The sequence below is a fragment of the Pleurodeles waltl genome, chromosome 10, assembly GCF_031143425.1.
Source record: "Pleurodeles waltl isolate 20211129_DDA chromosome 10, aPleWal1.hap1.20221129, whole genome shotgun sequence".
Taxonomy (NCBI): Eukaryota; Metazoa; Chordata; class Amphibia; order Caudata; family Salamandridae; genus Pleurodeles; species Pleurodeles waltl.
Genome location: NC_090449.1, coordinates 52,680,410 through 52,697,989, shown reverse-complemented (window position 1 = coordinate 52,697,989; position 17,580 = coordinate 52,680,410).

Here is a 17,580-nt window from a genome sequence, read left to right as displayed (position 1 = left end):
TCAGTAGACGTTACCATTGGGCAGTGTATATTGCTATTTATAAAGATTTCTAATATGAATATGGGACCTCCAGGCCATGAGGCAAAAATAGAAACTAACCTATAACTCTGCAAGAAAGAAGATACCATAATATCATCAGTGAAGAAGGGGCCACGTGTGCCAAAGGAGCCAAACACAGTTACATGGAAAAAGAACAGTGTGAAAAAAGAAAGGACAAATTTATTAAAAGAATGACATTAAAAATGAAATATGATATTAATAACAGAAACATGGAGAGAAGGAGGGGATGTGAGAAAGAATGAACTGAAGGAAAGAAAGATGGAAAAAAGAAATTCAAGCAAATACAAATAAGTAATATTAATAAACTAAAGTACTTAAGAAGACAAAAAGAAAGGAAAAGAGTGAATGATAGATGGAAAGGAAAAGTATGGTTGAAAAGATGAGAAGAAAGAAGGCTGAGTGTTGAAAACAGATAAGGGAGTAAAAGAAGGGTGAGTAGAAAAGAATAAAGGAAGGAAAGAAAGATGGAAGAATAGAGGTGGAAGGGATGATAGAATAAAAAGATGAAAGAAGATGAAATAGAATTAAATATAATAACGATGAAAGATTAAAGGAAGAGAAAGGGAAATAATGTAAGAAAGAATAAAAGAATAACATATCAAGCAAGTTAGAAAGATGAGGAGGATGAAACTACAACAGATGTAGCAAGAAGAGAAAAGCAGGAAAATATGAACAAGGTCCATATTAAATACAAAATAAATGTAAAGAAAATAAAGCAGGAAGAAAGGGAGTGAGGATATTAGAGTATTGGGGCAAAAGCAAATTAAGCCATACTAAAGACATAAGAAAGTTTGAGTAACAAAGAAAAAATGCATTGGGCTTGAGAAGCTCAGAAAGCAGTTAGACATTTTATGAAGAAAAAATAGAACTAGGAAAAAAGAAGAAAATATGGCCAAGGGTATGTAAGAGAGAAATAGTAAAAATTGAAAGATAATATAAAATGAAAAAGAAACAAAATTATAAAGAAGGTGGAAAAAGAGAGACATAAAAAACGAGGAATGGACAGTCAAAGTGGTGTAACAGGGAAATAAATCATGGCACATGTTCCAAAGCCTATTCTTTTATGCGTAGGCCTTCTCATAAACTAAGATCCTTGCATGCGTTAAAGTTGGCTACAACTTTTATGTTCACATCACTGTAGCAACTGGATTTTATGCTCTCTGACTAGCAGAAACAAAATTGTAGGTGGCATGCCTATATTGAAAAAATATACATATTCGCAAAAGTGATTATTTTATGTTTACTTTAGGTAAAGATGTATATGTTACAGACAAATATCCAGACAATATATCAATGAAAATATATATGAATATGTTATAGAAAAAGGTACAGTCAAACATGTTTGCAAAATGCAATAAAATAGGGAAATGTTTAGTAATACAAAAGTATGTGAAAGAATGCACACTTTGTAAATAACACTATGTGTAAAACCTGCATGAACCCCTTGGGCACCAAGGACGTAATGGTTACGTCCGTGGCTGCGGTGCTGAGGCGCCACAGACTTAACCATTACATCCTAGTATTGGCCCTCTGGGGAAGCGCTAGTGCTCCCCGAGGGCCGAGCCCCCACCCCCCCATGGCAGGGCTGGAAGGGGAATAGCGTGCTGACGTCAACCGAGGTCACCTCCGATCGCGCTGGAAGTATGCTTCCAGTGCAATGAGGAAGAGAAATGCTCAGCATATCTCTTCCGCTCGGGAGGAGGGGGTAGGCAGAGGCATGAAAGGAAAGGAAAGGCCTTTCCTTTCCTTTCATGTCTCTGCAAGCATTTCTGCTGCCCGGACGTGATGCGATCGGGCAGCAGGAGTGCCCACTAGACACCAGGGAATTTTATTTTTTTATACTTACTCATAAGGGGAGCGGCCCCTTGGTCAAAGGCCACTCCCCAGGGGACCAAATTATTTTTATGGTGAAATGATGCTCTATCGGTGAACAAGGCTGATTGCCGAAACGCGTTGGAGTTGTTTTGTCTGCTGTGAATAAATGCTGGAATCACATACGGAGGTGTCCTGGTTCTCTTTGGATTAGGAGAGAGCGTTGGGTTATTATGTTTTTGGGGGTCCCTGAGCCCGACCAGGATCGCTGTGATTTAGCGGCCGCACCACGGGGAAAACTTTGACGAGCGATATATATATATATATATATATATATATATATATATATATCCACTCAAAAAGAAATTCAAAGTCTGACACTCCATGCAATTCACTGGCCTCTGTTTATTTAAAAAAATCCATAAAACAAAACATAGGGCAACGCGTTTGCAAAATTACAACTAACAAGATGTGGCCCCTCCCACTTACTATACATACCCTTATCCATAGACATGGAAAAAATCCTTTTTTTTTTTTTTTGTGTACATCAAACAGTGTCAAATTCTAATATTGCGTTTTATCTCCATTTCATATTACCTTCCCTACCAGAGTAATAATGAACAATAATACAGATAATTGGATGAGCCACTCTATAAAACACTAAATCATCGAATGGAAATTCATGTAGGCCTTTCAAAAAGTAAATGATAACCTAACCTGACATTATTGCAATTTGCCTCTGCCTTTGTATCATCTGACTAACCAACATGAACCAAAAGTTCTTCGTCCTTATTCAGTCCCCAAGGATAACGACTATTTAACTGAATAATATACTCAGATTCCAGTCTCCTTAATTGTTTCTCTCTATCACATCCTCTCAGGGTACCCAGTGCCCTGTCAATACCATAAAATTTCATCTTCTCAACTTTACCCTCATGTTTCTGGTTGCAATGCCACACTACTGGATAAGCAGCGTCCTTGTTCAATATTGCTCTCCAGTGCTCAAGAATACGTTTTTTCAGAGGAAAAATTGTGCTGCCGACATATTGCAACCCACATGGACATTCAATTACATAGACAGCGAAATCTGATTTACAACTTATATATTTGTTAATGTTAACTCGCCTACCCATAGGTAACTCATATTGCTTGCGGTTTGAACTGAATCTGCATGCTTTACACTTGGCACATTTGTAAAAACCTTGATGTTTATCTAGGAAAGTTTATTTTGTCTTGCTTGTGTAACTATCTTCAAGAATGTCCCTTAAAGAATTACTTCTTTTATAGGTTATCCTAGGCGTACGACTCACTAACTGCCCAATTATTTTGTCAGCCTTAATGAGATGCCAGTACTTTGTGAGGATCTTTTTGACTTCTGGAGAATATGCGTCAAAAACTGTCTCAAATCTCAGGGTATTGATACCTTTTCCTCTCTTTTTAGGAATCAATAGTTCCGCCCTTTGAACTTCTTCTGTCTTTCGACATGCATTCTTTACTATTCTATGTGGATATCCCCTAGATCTAAATCTCTGTATCATTGTTGTTCGTTCTCTCTCAAAATTCTGTGAGGAACTACAGTTCCTCTTAGCTCTTAGCAATTCCCCGTAAGGTATACTCCATTTTACATTCGGTTGGTGGTGACTTGAAGCGTGTAGAATACTATTCCAAGAAGTACTTTTTCTGAACAATTTTGTATGCAACGTGCTTTCTTCTACACTAACTTCTACATCTAAAAATTCCATCACCTGTTTGTGTATCTTATATGAGAAATGTAAATTCAGATCCCTATTCGGTAACAAATTCAAAAAATCATGTAACGTTGATTCTGGACCTTCCCATATCATAAATATGTCATCGATATATCGTGTCCAGAATATGATATGTTGGAACCATTTTATATTCTCATCTGTCAACACCAATTGTGTTTCCCACCACCCCATAAATAAACAGGCATAATTGGGAGCAAAGCAACTCCCCATCCCAGTCCCAGTTATTTGTCTATATAATTGATCCTCGTACATAAAGAAATTATTTTCCAAACAGAATCTTAACATATTCAAAAGCAGTTCAGAATGTTCCAAGAATCTAATTGGTTTGTCCCTGAAGAAATGTCGACAAGCCTGAATTCCCTTCTCATGTGGGATACAAGTATATAACAATACTACATCTATAGTTACCATAGTGTAATTAGTTTGCCAAGGAATATCCTGTATTTTTGTTAGAAAATCTGTGGTATCTCTGCAATATGAGTTTAAATTGAATACATAAGGACTCAAAAAGTGGTCTAAGTACATGGAAGCGTTCTCCAATAAGCTGCCTCTTGCTGACACTATGGGTCGACCTGGAGGGTTTTCAAGATCCTTGTGGATCTTGGGTAGCAGATAGAAACACGGTACCACTGGTTTCCGTACCAGTAAAAACTTATATTCGTCATCTGACAGTAGACCTCTACTGACGCCTTCAAAGAGCAAGTCATGAAACCTGCTTATGGAATACCGGTAAGCTGACATTGTAGATAGCTCATAACAGGCTGGATTCAGCAGTTGCCTCTTAACTTCCTGTTGATACTTGATAACGTCCCACAACACTACATTACCGCCCTTATCCGCTGGCTTTATCACAAATGAGGTTGCTTTCTTAAGGGATGTTAGTGCTGCTCGTTGGGTTTTGTGCAAAAACATCCTTTGTCCTCTTCCACAATTTAAGCAGCTCCAAGGTTACTGCTTCATGAAAGGCATCAATGTTGTCATGTGGTAAGACTGGATTGCATCTCGATTTAGCTTTAAAACTGCTACCACTGGCACAATCTGTAAGTCTAAATCCTCTAGTAATTCAATGTCTGTCACCCATGTTTTTTCTCCTATCTCCAGTTTTCGTAAGGCAGCTAAATCATCTATATTGCTAAACATTAGTTCTAGAGCACCCTCCGAACCATCCGTTTCTGTTGTATGTGAAACGATATCATCCTTCTGTTGCGCAAAACTTTTCATGAATTTTAATTTCCTGATCAGGTGAAAAATATCAATTCGTGTTTTCGTGTAATTGAAATTGGCTGTCGGGAAAAACGATAGCCCTAATTCCAATACTGATCGTTCATCCTGTGAAAAAGTATAAGATGAGATATTGACTACTGTCAGCTCTCTATCCTTCATTGTTTCTTCCTCCTGGTCTGTCGTGCATTCCTGCTGGCCAATTTCTCGTTTTGTTGTTGGCCTGCCCCCTCTCCTGATCTTTTTGTTTCTGCACCTTCACTTTTGTCTCTTGGAGGTTTCCTCTGTGGTCTTGAGCTCATCTGTAAAAAATGATATTCTTCTAGCGTTGTGAATGGTTGACCCCCGATGTACTTGGGCCCGAGGTCTTTTCCTGGTCTGATACATTCTCCACACTCGATTCCGATGAAGATATTTCCTGTCGTCTTAGGGCTTCACCTTGTCTATAATCCTTTCTGGCTTGGTCATATTGTCTACTGAATGTTAGGACGCGTCCTGTTGCATAGTCATTCTTGTCCCGCAGGAATTTCCTCCTCTTTTTCAATTTTATCTCATATTCATATTTCTTGAGTCGTACCTCCATGTCCTCACAGAATTTCTTGATCTCACCTTGTGTCTCGTATTGTTCAAGACTTGTTTTTAGTTTCACAATTTCCTCACTGGTTTGCGTAAGTTCCATCTCCGCGTATTTGGATAAAAGTTCTAACATACTTTTACAAGTTGTTGCTATTAGAAGTGACCATTCTTCCAATAACTTGGGATGTGGATTAAAATGTGTTGGAGTAATTAAGATTCGTAGACCCCGTGGGACCCGACCAACCTCAATATAGTTATTTAATGAAATCACTTCCCAGGCTCTATTGATCTCATTCCTCCTTAGTTTCTCCAATTGCCATAACTGTTGCTTGAGGGGTACCGCCCCTTGTGCGCTTCCATCTTTGCCCCTATGCATGTCAAATCCTGTGCTCGTCGCTGTTTCATCAAACAGACTGCGCGCCTCATCTATCTTCTGGCGTATTACCTCACTCATGTTTCCCAAACAGGTGAAACTAATTAATGATCCAACCAATATTGCAATGCTGTATATGAGGAAAGTGTTTTGCAATGGCAACTGATTTTATTTCGAATTAAAATTTGATAAAAAAGCACAGGGAGCTATTCCCCTAATCTCTTTTTTATCTGGCATTTACTATTGCCTCTTAGTCTTTATGCTGTGTAAATGGTCATCTCCTCATTCCCAGTAGTTAAATACCTTCTACTGGCTGCTTTCGATCGCGTCCGTGTTAAAGATATTATCTTTGTTGGTATACTCCCCAGGGAAACCCTTAATTAAAAAGTCAGTGTCCCCGTAACTGTGCCTCTTCAAACACGGCACCTGAAAGCCGGCATCGGCCAGCCACAGTCCCGCCCGTAACTCCGTTGTAATCAAGAGAAACCAAGCAAAAGGAAATAGTCAGCCTGTTTCGGCCGCATCCGTCGGAGACTTCAAACGCCTGATTAGATTTAATTCAACAGACTCGGCATTCCAAAAGGCAGTTCAAAAACAACGTGAAAGTCACCACTCACATAACAGCCCACGGGGGTCCAAGGTCTAATTACTGCCATCCGGTGCCTCTGCTTTCATAACTCCGGGGCAGAGGCATATTTGGCAAGCATAAGCGTTCAATTATCCGCGGGAACTCCGGTATACTTTCAATTGTATTGAAATTCGGTTAGACTTCAGAACAAAGGCAGAAAGTGTAAACTAGTCGGAATTTCATCCTGCTTGACTTCTTTCCATGTAACCAGATAAACAAACCACTTGCATGCCGTCCTCTGTGTACGATAGACGGAACCTCTGCCCACTTCAGATAAATTGTTTAAACAGAAATGTTAATCAGTCAATGTGAGGGGCAAATCCCAGGAATTATGAATTGTTAAAAAACAGTCCTGTGTTCTTTCCACCTATGTTGTGTTTTATGGATTTTTTTAAACAAACAAAAGCCAGTGAATTGCATGGAGTGCCAGACTTTGAATTTCTTTTTGAGTGGATACAAAATGGGTCCTGTGCCCATTTACTGAGCACCAACCTCGTCAGGCGAACGCTGGAAGGAACACAGGACTGTTTTTTAACAATATATATATATATATATATATATATATATATATATATATATATATTGCCATACATAATCCGGATTAAGAAACCTCAGGTGCAGAAGTCCCATCAGCGTAGCAGAAACTCCTAGGCCCGTATTTATACTCCGTTTGCGCCGAATTAGCGTCGTTTTTTTCGACGCAAATTTGGCGCAAAACTAACGCCATATTTATACTTTGGCGTTAGACGCGTCTAGCGCCAAAGTATGGGCAAATAGTGTCATTTTTTGGCGTGAACGCCTTCCTTGCGTTAATGAGATGCAAGGAAGGCGTTCCCGTCTAAAAAAATGACGGCGACGCAAATGCGTCGTATTTATACTCCCGGGCAAAAATCACGCCCGGGAGGTGGCGGGTCAAGAAACCCCGCATTTGCGCCACTATTTAACGCCTGGGTCAGGGTAGGCGTTAAGGGGCCTGTGGGCTCAAAATGAGCCCACAGGTGCCCTCCCCTGCCCCCAGGGACCCCCCCTGCCACCCCTGCCCACCCCAGGAGGACACCCAAGGATGGAGGGACCCACCCCAGGGACATTCAGGTAAGTTCAGGTAAGTATAATTTTTTACATTTTTTATTTTTTTTGGGGTGGCATAGGGGGGCCTTATTTGTGCCCCCCTACATGCCACTATGCCCAATGACCATGCCCAGGGGACATAAGTCCCCTGGTGTAAGGAAATGCCTCCTTGGCATGGTTGCCCCCTGACTTTTTGCCTTTGCTGATGCTATGTTTACAATTGAAAGTGTGCTGAGGCCTGCTAACCAGGCCCCAGCACCATTGTTCTTTCCCTAACCTGTACTTTTGTATCCACAATTGGCAGACCCTGGCATCCAGATAAGTCCCTTGTAACTGGTACTTCTAGTACCAAGGGCCCTGATGCCAAGGAAGGTCTCTAAGGGCTGCAGCATGTCTTATGCCACCCGGGAGACCTCTCACTCAGCACAGACACCCTGCTTGCCAGCTTGTGTGTGCTAGTGAGAACAAAACGAGTAAGTCGACATGGCACTCCCCTCAGGGTGCCATGCCAGCCTCTCACTGCCTATGCAGTATAGGTAAGACACCCCTCTAGCAGGCCTTACAGCCCTAAGGCAGGGTGCACTATACCATAGGTGAGGGTACCAGTGCATGAGCACTGTACCCCTACAGTGTCTAAGCAAAACCTTAGACATTGTAAGTGCAGGGTAGCCATAAGAGTATATGGTCTGGGAGTCTGTTTTACACGAACTCCACAGCCCCATAATGGCTACACTGAAAAGTGGGAAGTTTGGTATCAAACTTCTCAGCACAATAAATGCACACTGATGCCAGTGTACATTTTATTGCAAAGTACACCCCAGAGGGCACCTTAGAGGTGCCCCCTGAAACTTAACCGACTATCTGTGTAGGCTGACTAGTTCCAGCAGCCTGCCACACTAGAGACATGTTGCTGGCCCCATGGGGAGAGTGCCTTTGTCACTCTGAGGCCAGTAACAAAGCCTGCACTGGGTGGAGATACTAACACCTCCCCCAGGCAGGAGCTGTAACACCTGGCGGTGAGCCTCAAAGGCTCACCCCTTTGTCACAGCACCGCAGGACACTCCAGCTAGTGGAGTTGCCCGCCCCCTCCGGCCCCGGCCCCCACTTTTGGCAGCAAGGCAGGAGAAAATAATGAGAATAACAAGGAGTCACTGGCCAGTCAGGACAGCCCCTAAGGTGTCCTGAGCTGAGGTAACTCTAACTTTTAGAAATCCTCCATCTTGCAGATGGAGGATTCCCCCAATAGGGTTAGGATTGTGACCCCCTCCCCTTGGGAGGAGGCACAAAGAGGGTGTACCCACCCTCAGGGCTAGTAGCCATTGGCTACTAACCCCCCAGACCTAAACACGCCCTTAAATTTAGTATTTAAGGGCTACCCTGAACCCTAGAAAATTAGATTCCTGCAACAACAAGAAGAAGGACTGCCCAGCTGAAAACCCCTGCAGAGGAAGACCAGAAGACAACAACTGCCTTGGCTCCAGAAACTCACCGGCCTGTCTCCTGCCTTCCAAAGAACTCTGCTCCAGCGACGCCTTCCAAAGGGACCAGCGACCTCTGAATCCTCTGAGGACTGCCCTGCTTCGACGACGACAAGAAACTCCCGAGGACAGCGGACCTGCTCCAAAAAGACTGCAACTTTGTTTCAAGTAGCAGCTTTAAAGACCCCTGCAACTCCCCGCAAGAAGCGTGAGACTTGCAACACTGCACCCGGCGACCCCGACTCGGCTGGTGGAGAACCAACACCTCAGGGAGGACCCCCGGACTACTCTACGACTGTGAGTACCAAAACCTGTCCCCCCTGAGCCCCCACAGCGCCGCCTGCAGAGGGAATCCCGAGGCTTCCCCTGACCGCGACTCTCTGAAACCTAAGTCCCGACGCCTGGAAAAGACCCTGCACCCGCATCCCCCAGGACCTGAAGGACCGGACTTTCACTGCAGAAGTGACCCCCAGGAGTCCCTCTCCCTTGCCCAAGTGGAGGTTTCCCCGAGGAAGCCCCCCCTTGCCTGCCTGCAGCGCTGAAGAGATCCCGTGATCTCTCATTGACTTACATTGCGAACCCGACGCTTGTTCTAACACTGCACCCGGCCGCCCCCGCGCCGCTGAGGGTGAAATTTCTGTGTGGGCTTGTGTCCCCCCCGGGGCCCTACAAAACCCCCCTGGTCTGCCCTCCGAAGACGCGGGTACTTACCTGCAAGCAGACCGGAACCGGGGCACCCCCTTCTCTCCATTGAAGCCTATGCGTTTTGGGCACCACTTTGAACTCTGCACCTGACCGGCCCTGAGCTGCTGGTGTGGTAACTTTGGGGTTGCTCTGAACCCCCAACGGTGGGCTACCTTGGACCAAGAACTGAACCCTGTAAGTGTCTTACTTACCTGGTAAAACTAACAAAAACTTACCTCCCCCAGGAACTGTGAAAATTGCACTGTGTCCACTTTTGAAATAGCTATTTGTGAATAACTTGAAAAGTATACATGCAATTGAAATGATTCAAAGTTCCTAATGTACTTACCTGCAATACCTTTCAAACAAGATATTACATGTTAAATTTGAACCTGTGGTTCTTAAAATAAACTAAGAAAATATATTTTTCTATACAAAACCTATTGGCTGGATTTGTCTCTGAGTGTGTGTACCTCATTTATTGTCTATGTGTATGTACAACAAATGCTTAACACTACTCCTTGGATAAGCCTACTGCTCGACCACACTACCACAAAATAGAGCATTAGTATTATCTATTTTTACCACTATTTTACCTCTAAGGGGAACCCTTGGACTCTGTGCATGCTATTCCTTACTTTGAAATAGCACATACAGAGCCAACTTCCTACACCTGGGCATGGCCATTGGGCAAGGGGGCATGACTCCTGTCTTTACTAAGACAGGAGTCATTTAAATGGCGTCTGGCCGTCGAAAAAAATGGCGCAAATCGGGTTGAGGCGATTTTTTTGCCTCAACCTGACTTGCCCCATTTTAAGACGCCCTAACGCCATTTTCCCCCTACGCCGGAGCTGCCTGGTCTATGTGTTTTTTTTCCACGCACACCAGGCAGCGCCGGTCTGCTAGCGCCGGCTAACGCCATTCCATAAATACGGCGCCCGCATGGCGCTTCAGAATGGCGTTAGACGGCGCTACATTTTTTTACGCTAAACTGCGTTAGCGCAGTTTAGCGTCAAAAAGTATAAATATGGGCCCTAATATCGTATACCAATCCTTTTGTTCAAGGAAAACCCGGGACGCTATTGCTCTGTTGTGTATTTATTAAATCTTGTTCACAGGAAACAGTTTCCCTCCAAGGCATTTCGGCTGTAGCCTTGCTTATGGATGGAGTTAAAGTTCCATTACACATTTAAATACCATAGACAAAGGACAAAAGTTCGTGCATTACCACAAATATACCTCAAAATGGCGGCAACATCTTTGAACCATACTTCTATGTATCCTTATTATATTCATTTGAATTGTTTTCTTCTATAAAGTTCTAATTCATTCAGCATTTGTGAGTTAATATCCACTTTTGTTAAAATGAATCTTCTTTTCTTTGGAGCCTTGTTTTATCATTTAGTACAATCATTGTTCTAAGATGTCTATAAATAAATTTTGATATAGACATAACCTACAATCTCATTTATCACTTCTCACGTGTTTCACATTCATCTTAAATATTTTAGTAGCACCAATGTTGTTTCGTAATCACGCCCCTGTGGGCTTTAACATATTCATTTGCTATTACGCAAATGACGTACAGTTATAAAAACACATGTTATTGTATATTTACAAACAGTACTTGTTATATGCGATATTTCTAACTAATGTAAATCTAAACCCAGCCCATCAGGGTTTTTTTCAATTTCTATTGTTCTCCTGCCCCAATGGGCATTCCTAAACATATTATTCTGGTACATTTAATCAGCTGTGAATCCTCACATCAGTTGTCCTAGCCTTGATAATCGCCATATTTTATCAGTCCTTAGGATCATAGCTTACTTAAATTATTCTTATTGTCCTGTATGTGTATCCAATATGCTAATCCTAGCAACCAGATGGTTCATCATGTTGTTAACACCAAAATATGCTAATTGTCCGAACTTGAAACAGTCCCACCAATTTTCAAAGTATCACCACCTGTGTAAAATAAGAAGATATAATGAAAAACACCCCACCTTTATATTTCTAAAATGTCAAATTTAAAAACCCCTTATAAAATCATGATTTATGAAGCTCTATGTGTATTTTTCAGTTTATCTCAGATGAGAATTGAGTTCCCCAATTGAGTTTAGTTCCAGAGGGCCCATTTTATCAAACTTTATTATATATTTTGATTCAAATGTCCGTAAACCATGTTCTCTGTCGCCTTCACAAATATTGATCTCAGACTGGTCTATCACTACAAATCAAAATACATTTTCATTGTACCCATGTACCTCCTGGAAGTGTCTCGCTACCAGATAGCTATGATCATTACTCTTTATAGCTCGCCTGTGTTCCAGCACTCTTTTTTTTTTGCCTGGTGGAAAGTACTGCCCACTTATATCTTTTCACATGGACATATTAAGCAGTATATATTCTTTTTAGTTGGTACCCACTCTTAGTTTTTTACAGTTTTCACTGTTCGTACTGGCCCGACATTTCTTGCAACAGTAAAAGCCACTTGGAAGCATCTTACGCCTTGTGTTCTCTTTCTCATCTGTCACAATATTGTAACTTATTTCATCTCTGAGAGATTTATTTTTACTAAATGTTATTTGTGGTGTTACATGTATGAAACTACTTAAAATTGGTTCAGTTTGTAAGATGTGCCAACTCTTCTCTAAAAAATGTCTAATATTGTAAGATTGACTACAATAAGGAAGTGATTAATCTCACTGTATTAGTTTCTTCCCTGGTGCTACTAGCTTTGTGTAGTAAACTCTCTCTATAAATTTTCTGTTTGGCCTACATTATGGTGTTTAGGATGTCGCCTCTTTATTTAAATCTTTTGCACAAAATATTACTCTCTGTTTCATAGTCCTTAGTGGAGCTACAGATCCGTCTTGCTCTTAATAGTTCACCATAAGGAATACCTTAGGGCACAGGTTATAGTTACTTGAGATAACTATAACTGGTGAATTTCTATGGTTGTGTACGTTTAAAATGTGAGCCTAACTATTACTTCCCTGTTACCTTTGTTTTTTTCAGTGAATTTCTATGTTTTTTTAAATTCAATTTCCTACCTATAATGTTCCTATAACCTTTGTTTGTTTCAGAGAATTTCTTTTCATTTTTTTCACGTATAGTAATTTTCAATACTATACGTTAAAGCACCCAACCTTACACTGTGCACAGGCTTCACCCATGTGTAGCAGAGGCTGCTCTCAAGACCTGGACTGCAGCCAGACCCTGCGGCCAACCTCCATAACCACTCAATCTCATGCTGCGCATTGCCCTTTGGCTGTGCATGGTGGGAGTTGTCCGCGGCCCCTCTGGGAGTGGGAATAGGTGTGAGAGGGTGTATTTGGGGGTGTGAGTGGCTGTCAAATTGTCTGTCTGGGTGTGATACTGCATGCATCAGTATTTTAGTGAGTGCATCAGTGTGCATGCAGGTCTGTGATTGAGTGCATGAGGATGTCAGTGGATCTGTGAGTGGGTGTGTGACAGTCTGAGTGGGAATGTCAGTGGGTGCATAACTATCTGCGTGTGTCTGTGAGTGGGTGTATGAAGGTCTGACTGGGGCTGTCAATGAGTGCATGAGGGTCTGAGTGGGTCTGTGAGTGGTACAGGAGTGTTTGAGTGGCTCTGTGAGTGGGTGTGTGAGTGTCTGAGTGGGACTGTGAGTGGGTGCATAAGTGTTTAAGTGGGTGTGTGAATGGTAGAAATTAACTGAAAGAGAGACAGAAAGAGAGAAAAAAAGTAATAGGGAGCGGTATGGAGGCCCAGATGTATGGTGGCCTAGCGCCATTCCAATGTCACATTAGGGGAGCCGTAAACATGGCATAAAGAAATCTATGAGATTCCTTCGCTCCATTTTAATCAGCATTTTTTAAGGCCTGCTAAGTGCAGACATTAAAAAGAGGCTCCCATTGTGTTCAATGGGCCTCTCAGTGCTTTGTAAGATTAGCATCAACATTTTTTATGCTAGTGCTAGACTAGCATAAAAAATTATGACACCAGTACCCCTGACAACCGCCATGATGTGCCGTATTTTAAATACGGTGCACACATGGTGGGGTTAGGGGGCGCTAAAGGACGTAAGAAAAGTGGTGCTGCACTAGGTGCAGCACCACTTTTCATAAATCTGGGCCACAGTTTTTTTACGCTTTGATGTCTGATAAACTTAGAATGAGTTATTTGTGTGAAATTGAAAATAAAAAATGTATTTATATATATTTTTTTAAATAATACCCCTAACGCTCAGTGTGAAGGGCTGCGACATACACATTGATCTATGGGTTTTTCTATTTTTTTACATTTCTTTTCAGACCCTTATGGGCTATCTCGGACCGTGATGGAGCCCTCAAGGGCTTCCTGTGGTCCCTACTGATTTACTTTTTTATTTATTTGTTTTAATGAAAAAGCCCTTTATGGGATATCTAACACTGCAGGAGAAGCCTTAAGGCTTCCCTTGTGGTGCCATTGCTTCAGCAAGCAAGGAGCTTCTTTAACAGGAGCTCCATGCTTGCTGAAGCATTTCATCTCTGTCCCCTGCAGCCAAGCCACAGCAAACAGCTATGTCCAGGGGTGGACACCCCAGGACATAGCAGGAGTTGTCCGGGGGGGTAGTGGTCCCCAGGGCCACATGTTGCTCCACAAAGGGGGCTGCGTGGCTCCACTACAACATGAACACAGCCCGGGGCGGTCGTGGTCTCCGGACCCTCTTTCTTTTTTTTTTACAAAATATTTCCTCCGGCGGGGTGCTGGGCCTATGGGCAGTGGGGGGCCATCAAGCCACCTACTTATAAATCAGTGCAGCCCTGGTGAAGTGGTGGTCCCCAGGGCTGTGGGGGAGATCATCGGGTCTCCCCCACTTACTTAAAGCATTTTTGCCCCAAGGGTGGTAATCCCTGGGGCACAGGGGGCCCCCACATTCATATTAGTATATTCACCACAGGAGATGGTGGTCCCCAGGGTGTGTGGGAGGCTGTAGGGCCTCCCCCACACTAAAAAGCATTTTGCCCTGGGGTAGTGTCCCCAGGGTGTGGGGGCACGCAGCCCCCCCTGCTCACATTAGGTCAATCGTTCCCTCCTATAATCATCCTAAGTGCCCTCAGGTCCTGGCCTACCTGGGGCAAGTAAAAAACACTGGAGACCGCTTTTTTTGTTTAAATCTCAGAAAAATGGCTTTTTAGCCCTGGCGGCAGCACCAGGGCTAAGGGGTCAGAGTGACTGACCCTTGCCCCTTTTTTTTTCTTTTCTTTTTTCTGGGACTTGGATAAAGCCAAGTCCCAAGATGACTTTCAACACTTCCCTGTTGAAGTTTTGGCAGCCAATCAGATATCAGCATGGGTCCAGCTGGATCGGCAGAGGATCCGCGCCCATATATATCTATATTTTTTAGACTTAAATTACTCCAAAACTACTGAACTGGTTCCCACCAAACCACAAAAAATGTGATCTGCAGAACATAATCTCTACCGAAACCAGAAGGACGGTTACCCAGGCCCTCGTCAGAAGCAGACCGGACTACAGCAACGCTCTCTACGCAGGAATCAAGGAAGCTCTCCAGAAAAGACTGCAACGGAAACAGAATGCCTCCGCACGCCTCATCCTCAACATCCCCTGTCACAGCCAAATCACAGCCCACCTAAGAAACCTACACTGGCTTCCCCTCAACAAAAGGATCACATTCAAACTCCTAACCCACGCCCACAAAGCACTCCACAATGCCGGACCAGCATACCTCAACAATCGTCTCTCCTTCTACACCCCGAACCGTCAGCTCCGCTCCGCCAAACACGCCCTCGCCACCGTCCCATGCATCCACAGGACAACATCCGGTGGCAAATCCTTCTCCTTCCTCACGGCCAAGACCTGTAACACCCTCCTCACCCACCTACGGCAGATCAAGGACCTACTGACCTTCAGGAAACTCCTCAAGACCTGGCTGTTCGAGCAGTAGCAGCTCCCCCCCCCAAAGCGCCTTGAGACCCTCACGTGTGAGTAGTGCACTCTACAAATACACTGTTTGATTGATTGAATCTAGCTTTGTGCCAAATTTGGTGTAATTCCATTTAGTGGCTGTAGGCATTTCTAAAGGTTCTATTGAAAAATGAATAGACTAGAATATATATATATATATATACATATATATATATATATATATATACATACATACATAGTAGGCCTGGGTCGAGTTTGCGGAGTTCTTCTACGCAGAACTCCTCAAAGTGACGAAAAAACTCCACCACGCTACAAAAAGTTTCCACTATCAGTGGAGTTTGGGTAAGGCGTGCTGTTCGCACTGATTTTCTGCGCAGACATTTCTCCCATGCTGTAAAATCAGTGAGAATGGCATCACTCGATGCAGCAGAGAGCCTTTTTGCCACTCAAGTAAATCTTCTACTCAAGCGGCAGCTTCCTCAATAAGAGCGGATGCTTTCTCTTCATGAGCGGGCATGGCCTACCGCGACCGCTCTCTTTTATAAATTTCGCTCGCGCTCAGCAACTGAGCAATTTCTCTCACTCGAGCTCACCAACTTTACGTTGGCAAGGGCAAGAAAAAACTCTGCTCCACGTCACTTTGCAGAGTTTTTCGGAACTCCGTGGGGAAAACTCAGTGAACTCTGCAGAATTCTTCACCTTCCCCTAATGTACATACAGATATATATATATATATGTATATATATATATAAATATGTATATATATATATACATATATATATATATATATATATATATATATATATATATATATATATATATATATGTATAATCACATTTAAAAAACAAAAGTTACAGGGACATTATAGTTAGGATCTGAATTTACTCAAACACAACCATAGAAATTCACCAATTAAATTTATTTCTAGTAACTATAACTTTCGTCCTAAGGTAACTATAACCTGTGCCCTCACCATGTGCCCTTTGTTCTTCAGTAATTTGACTGCTAAATCTTTAGTGATTTTTTTATGTGATATTAAAAAAGTTGGCATGAGTGTTGTTATGTCTGGGGTAATTAGTGCATGGCGAGGGCTCGAGTTATAGTTACAGGGCTGTAATGAGGGACATCTTTGATAATATCACTGTAACATTTGCAGTAAAATTATTGATAAGAAAACAGTGCATGGCGAGGGCGCAAGCTATCGTTACCTTAAGGCACCAGTTATAGTTACTTGAAATAACTCTAACTATAGCAGCTGAATTTATAAGGTTTTGTGTGTGTAAAATCTGAATCTCACTATAAAGTCCTTGTAACCTTTGTGTTTTTCAGTGCCGTTTTAAGTTTTTTTTATTGTATTTCCTAACTATGACATCTGTGTAACTTTTGTTTTTTTCAGTGAATATACACACTCACACACACACACACACATCGCTACATGTGTTGCTACATGAAGAAACCACCTCACTACAAAGTTGCTTTGCATGCTACCACAACTATCTAACACCTTTCAGCCATATATATAGTTAGGAAATAGCAGTTAAAAAACCTTAGAAACTCACTGAAAAACGAAAGGTTACAGGGACATTATGTTAGGCTAAGATGTTATATACAGAAAACCATAGAAATTCAGCAGTTATAGTTACCTGTGCTAACTATAACTTATGCCTCTGCAGTGCACTGCTTGTGATTTCACATATTACATCACTCATGACATGGTCACTGATATCACTCATGACATCACTCATGACATCTCAAATGACTCACTGATCCCAAATGACATCACTGATAACATCAGCCTGTCAGTGTAAGTGTTTTGCGCAACCTTCTGAGACTTACAGATATATACTAAGCTAAACTATAACTTAAATTACTATGATTTATCCATTACTAATGACTGATACTGTTTTTAAGATGTCATCTCATCCATGATCCTGTTTCTAAAATAGATGTTCTACTTATTAGTAAACTAGCCTCTACAATGGCACATTTTCTCT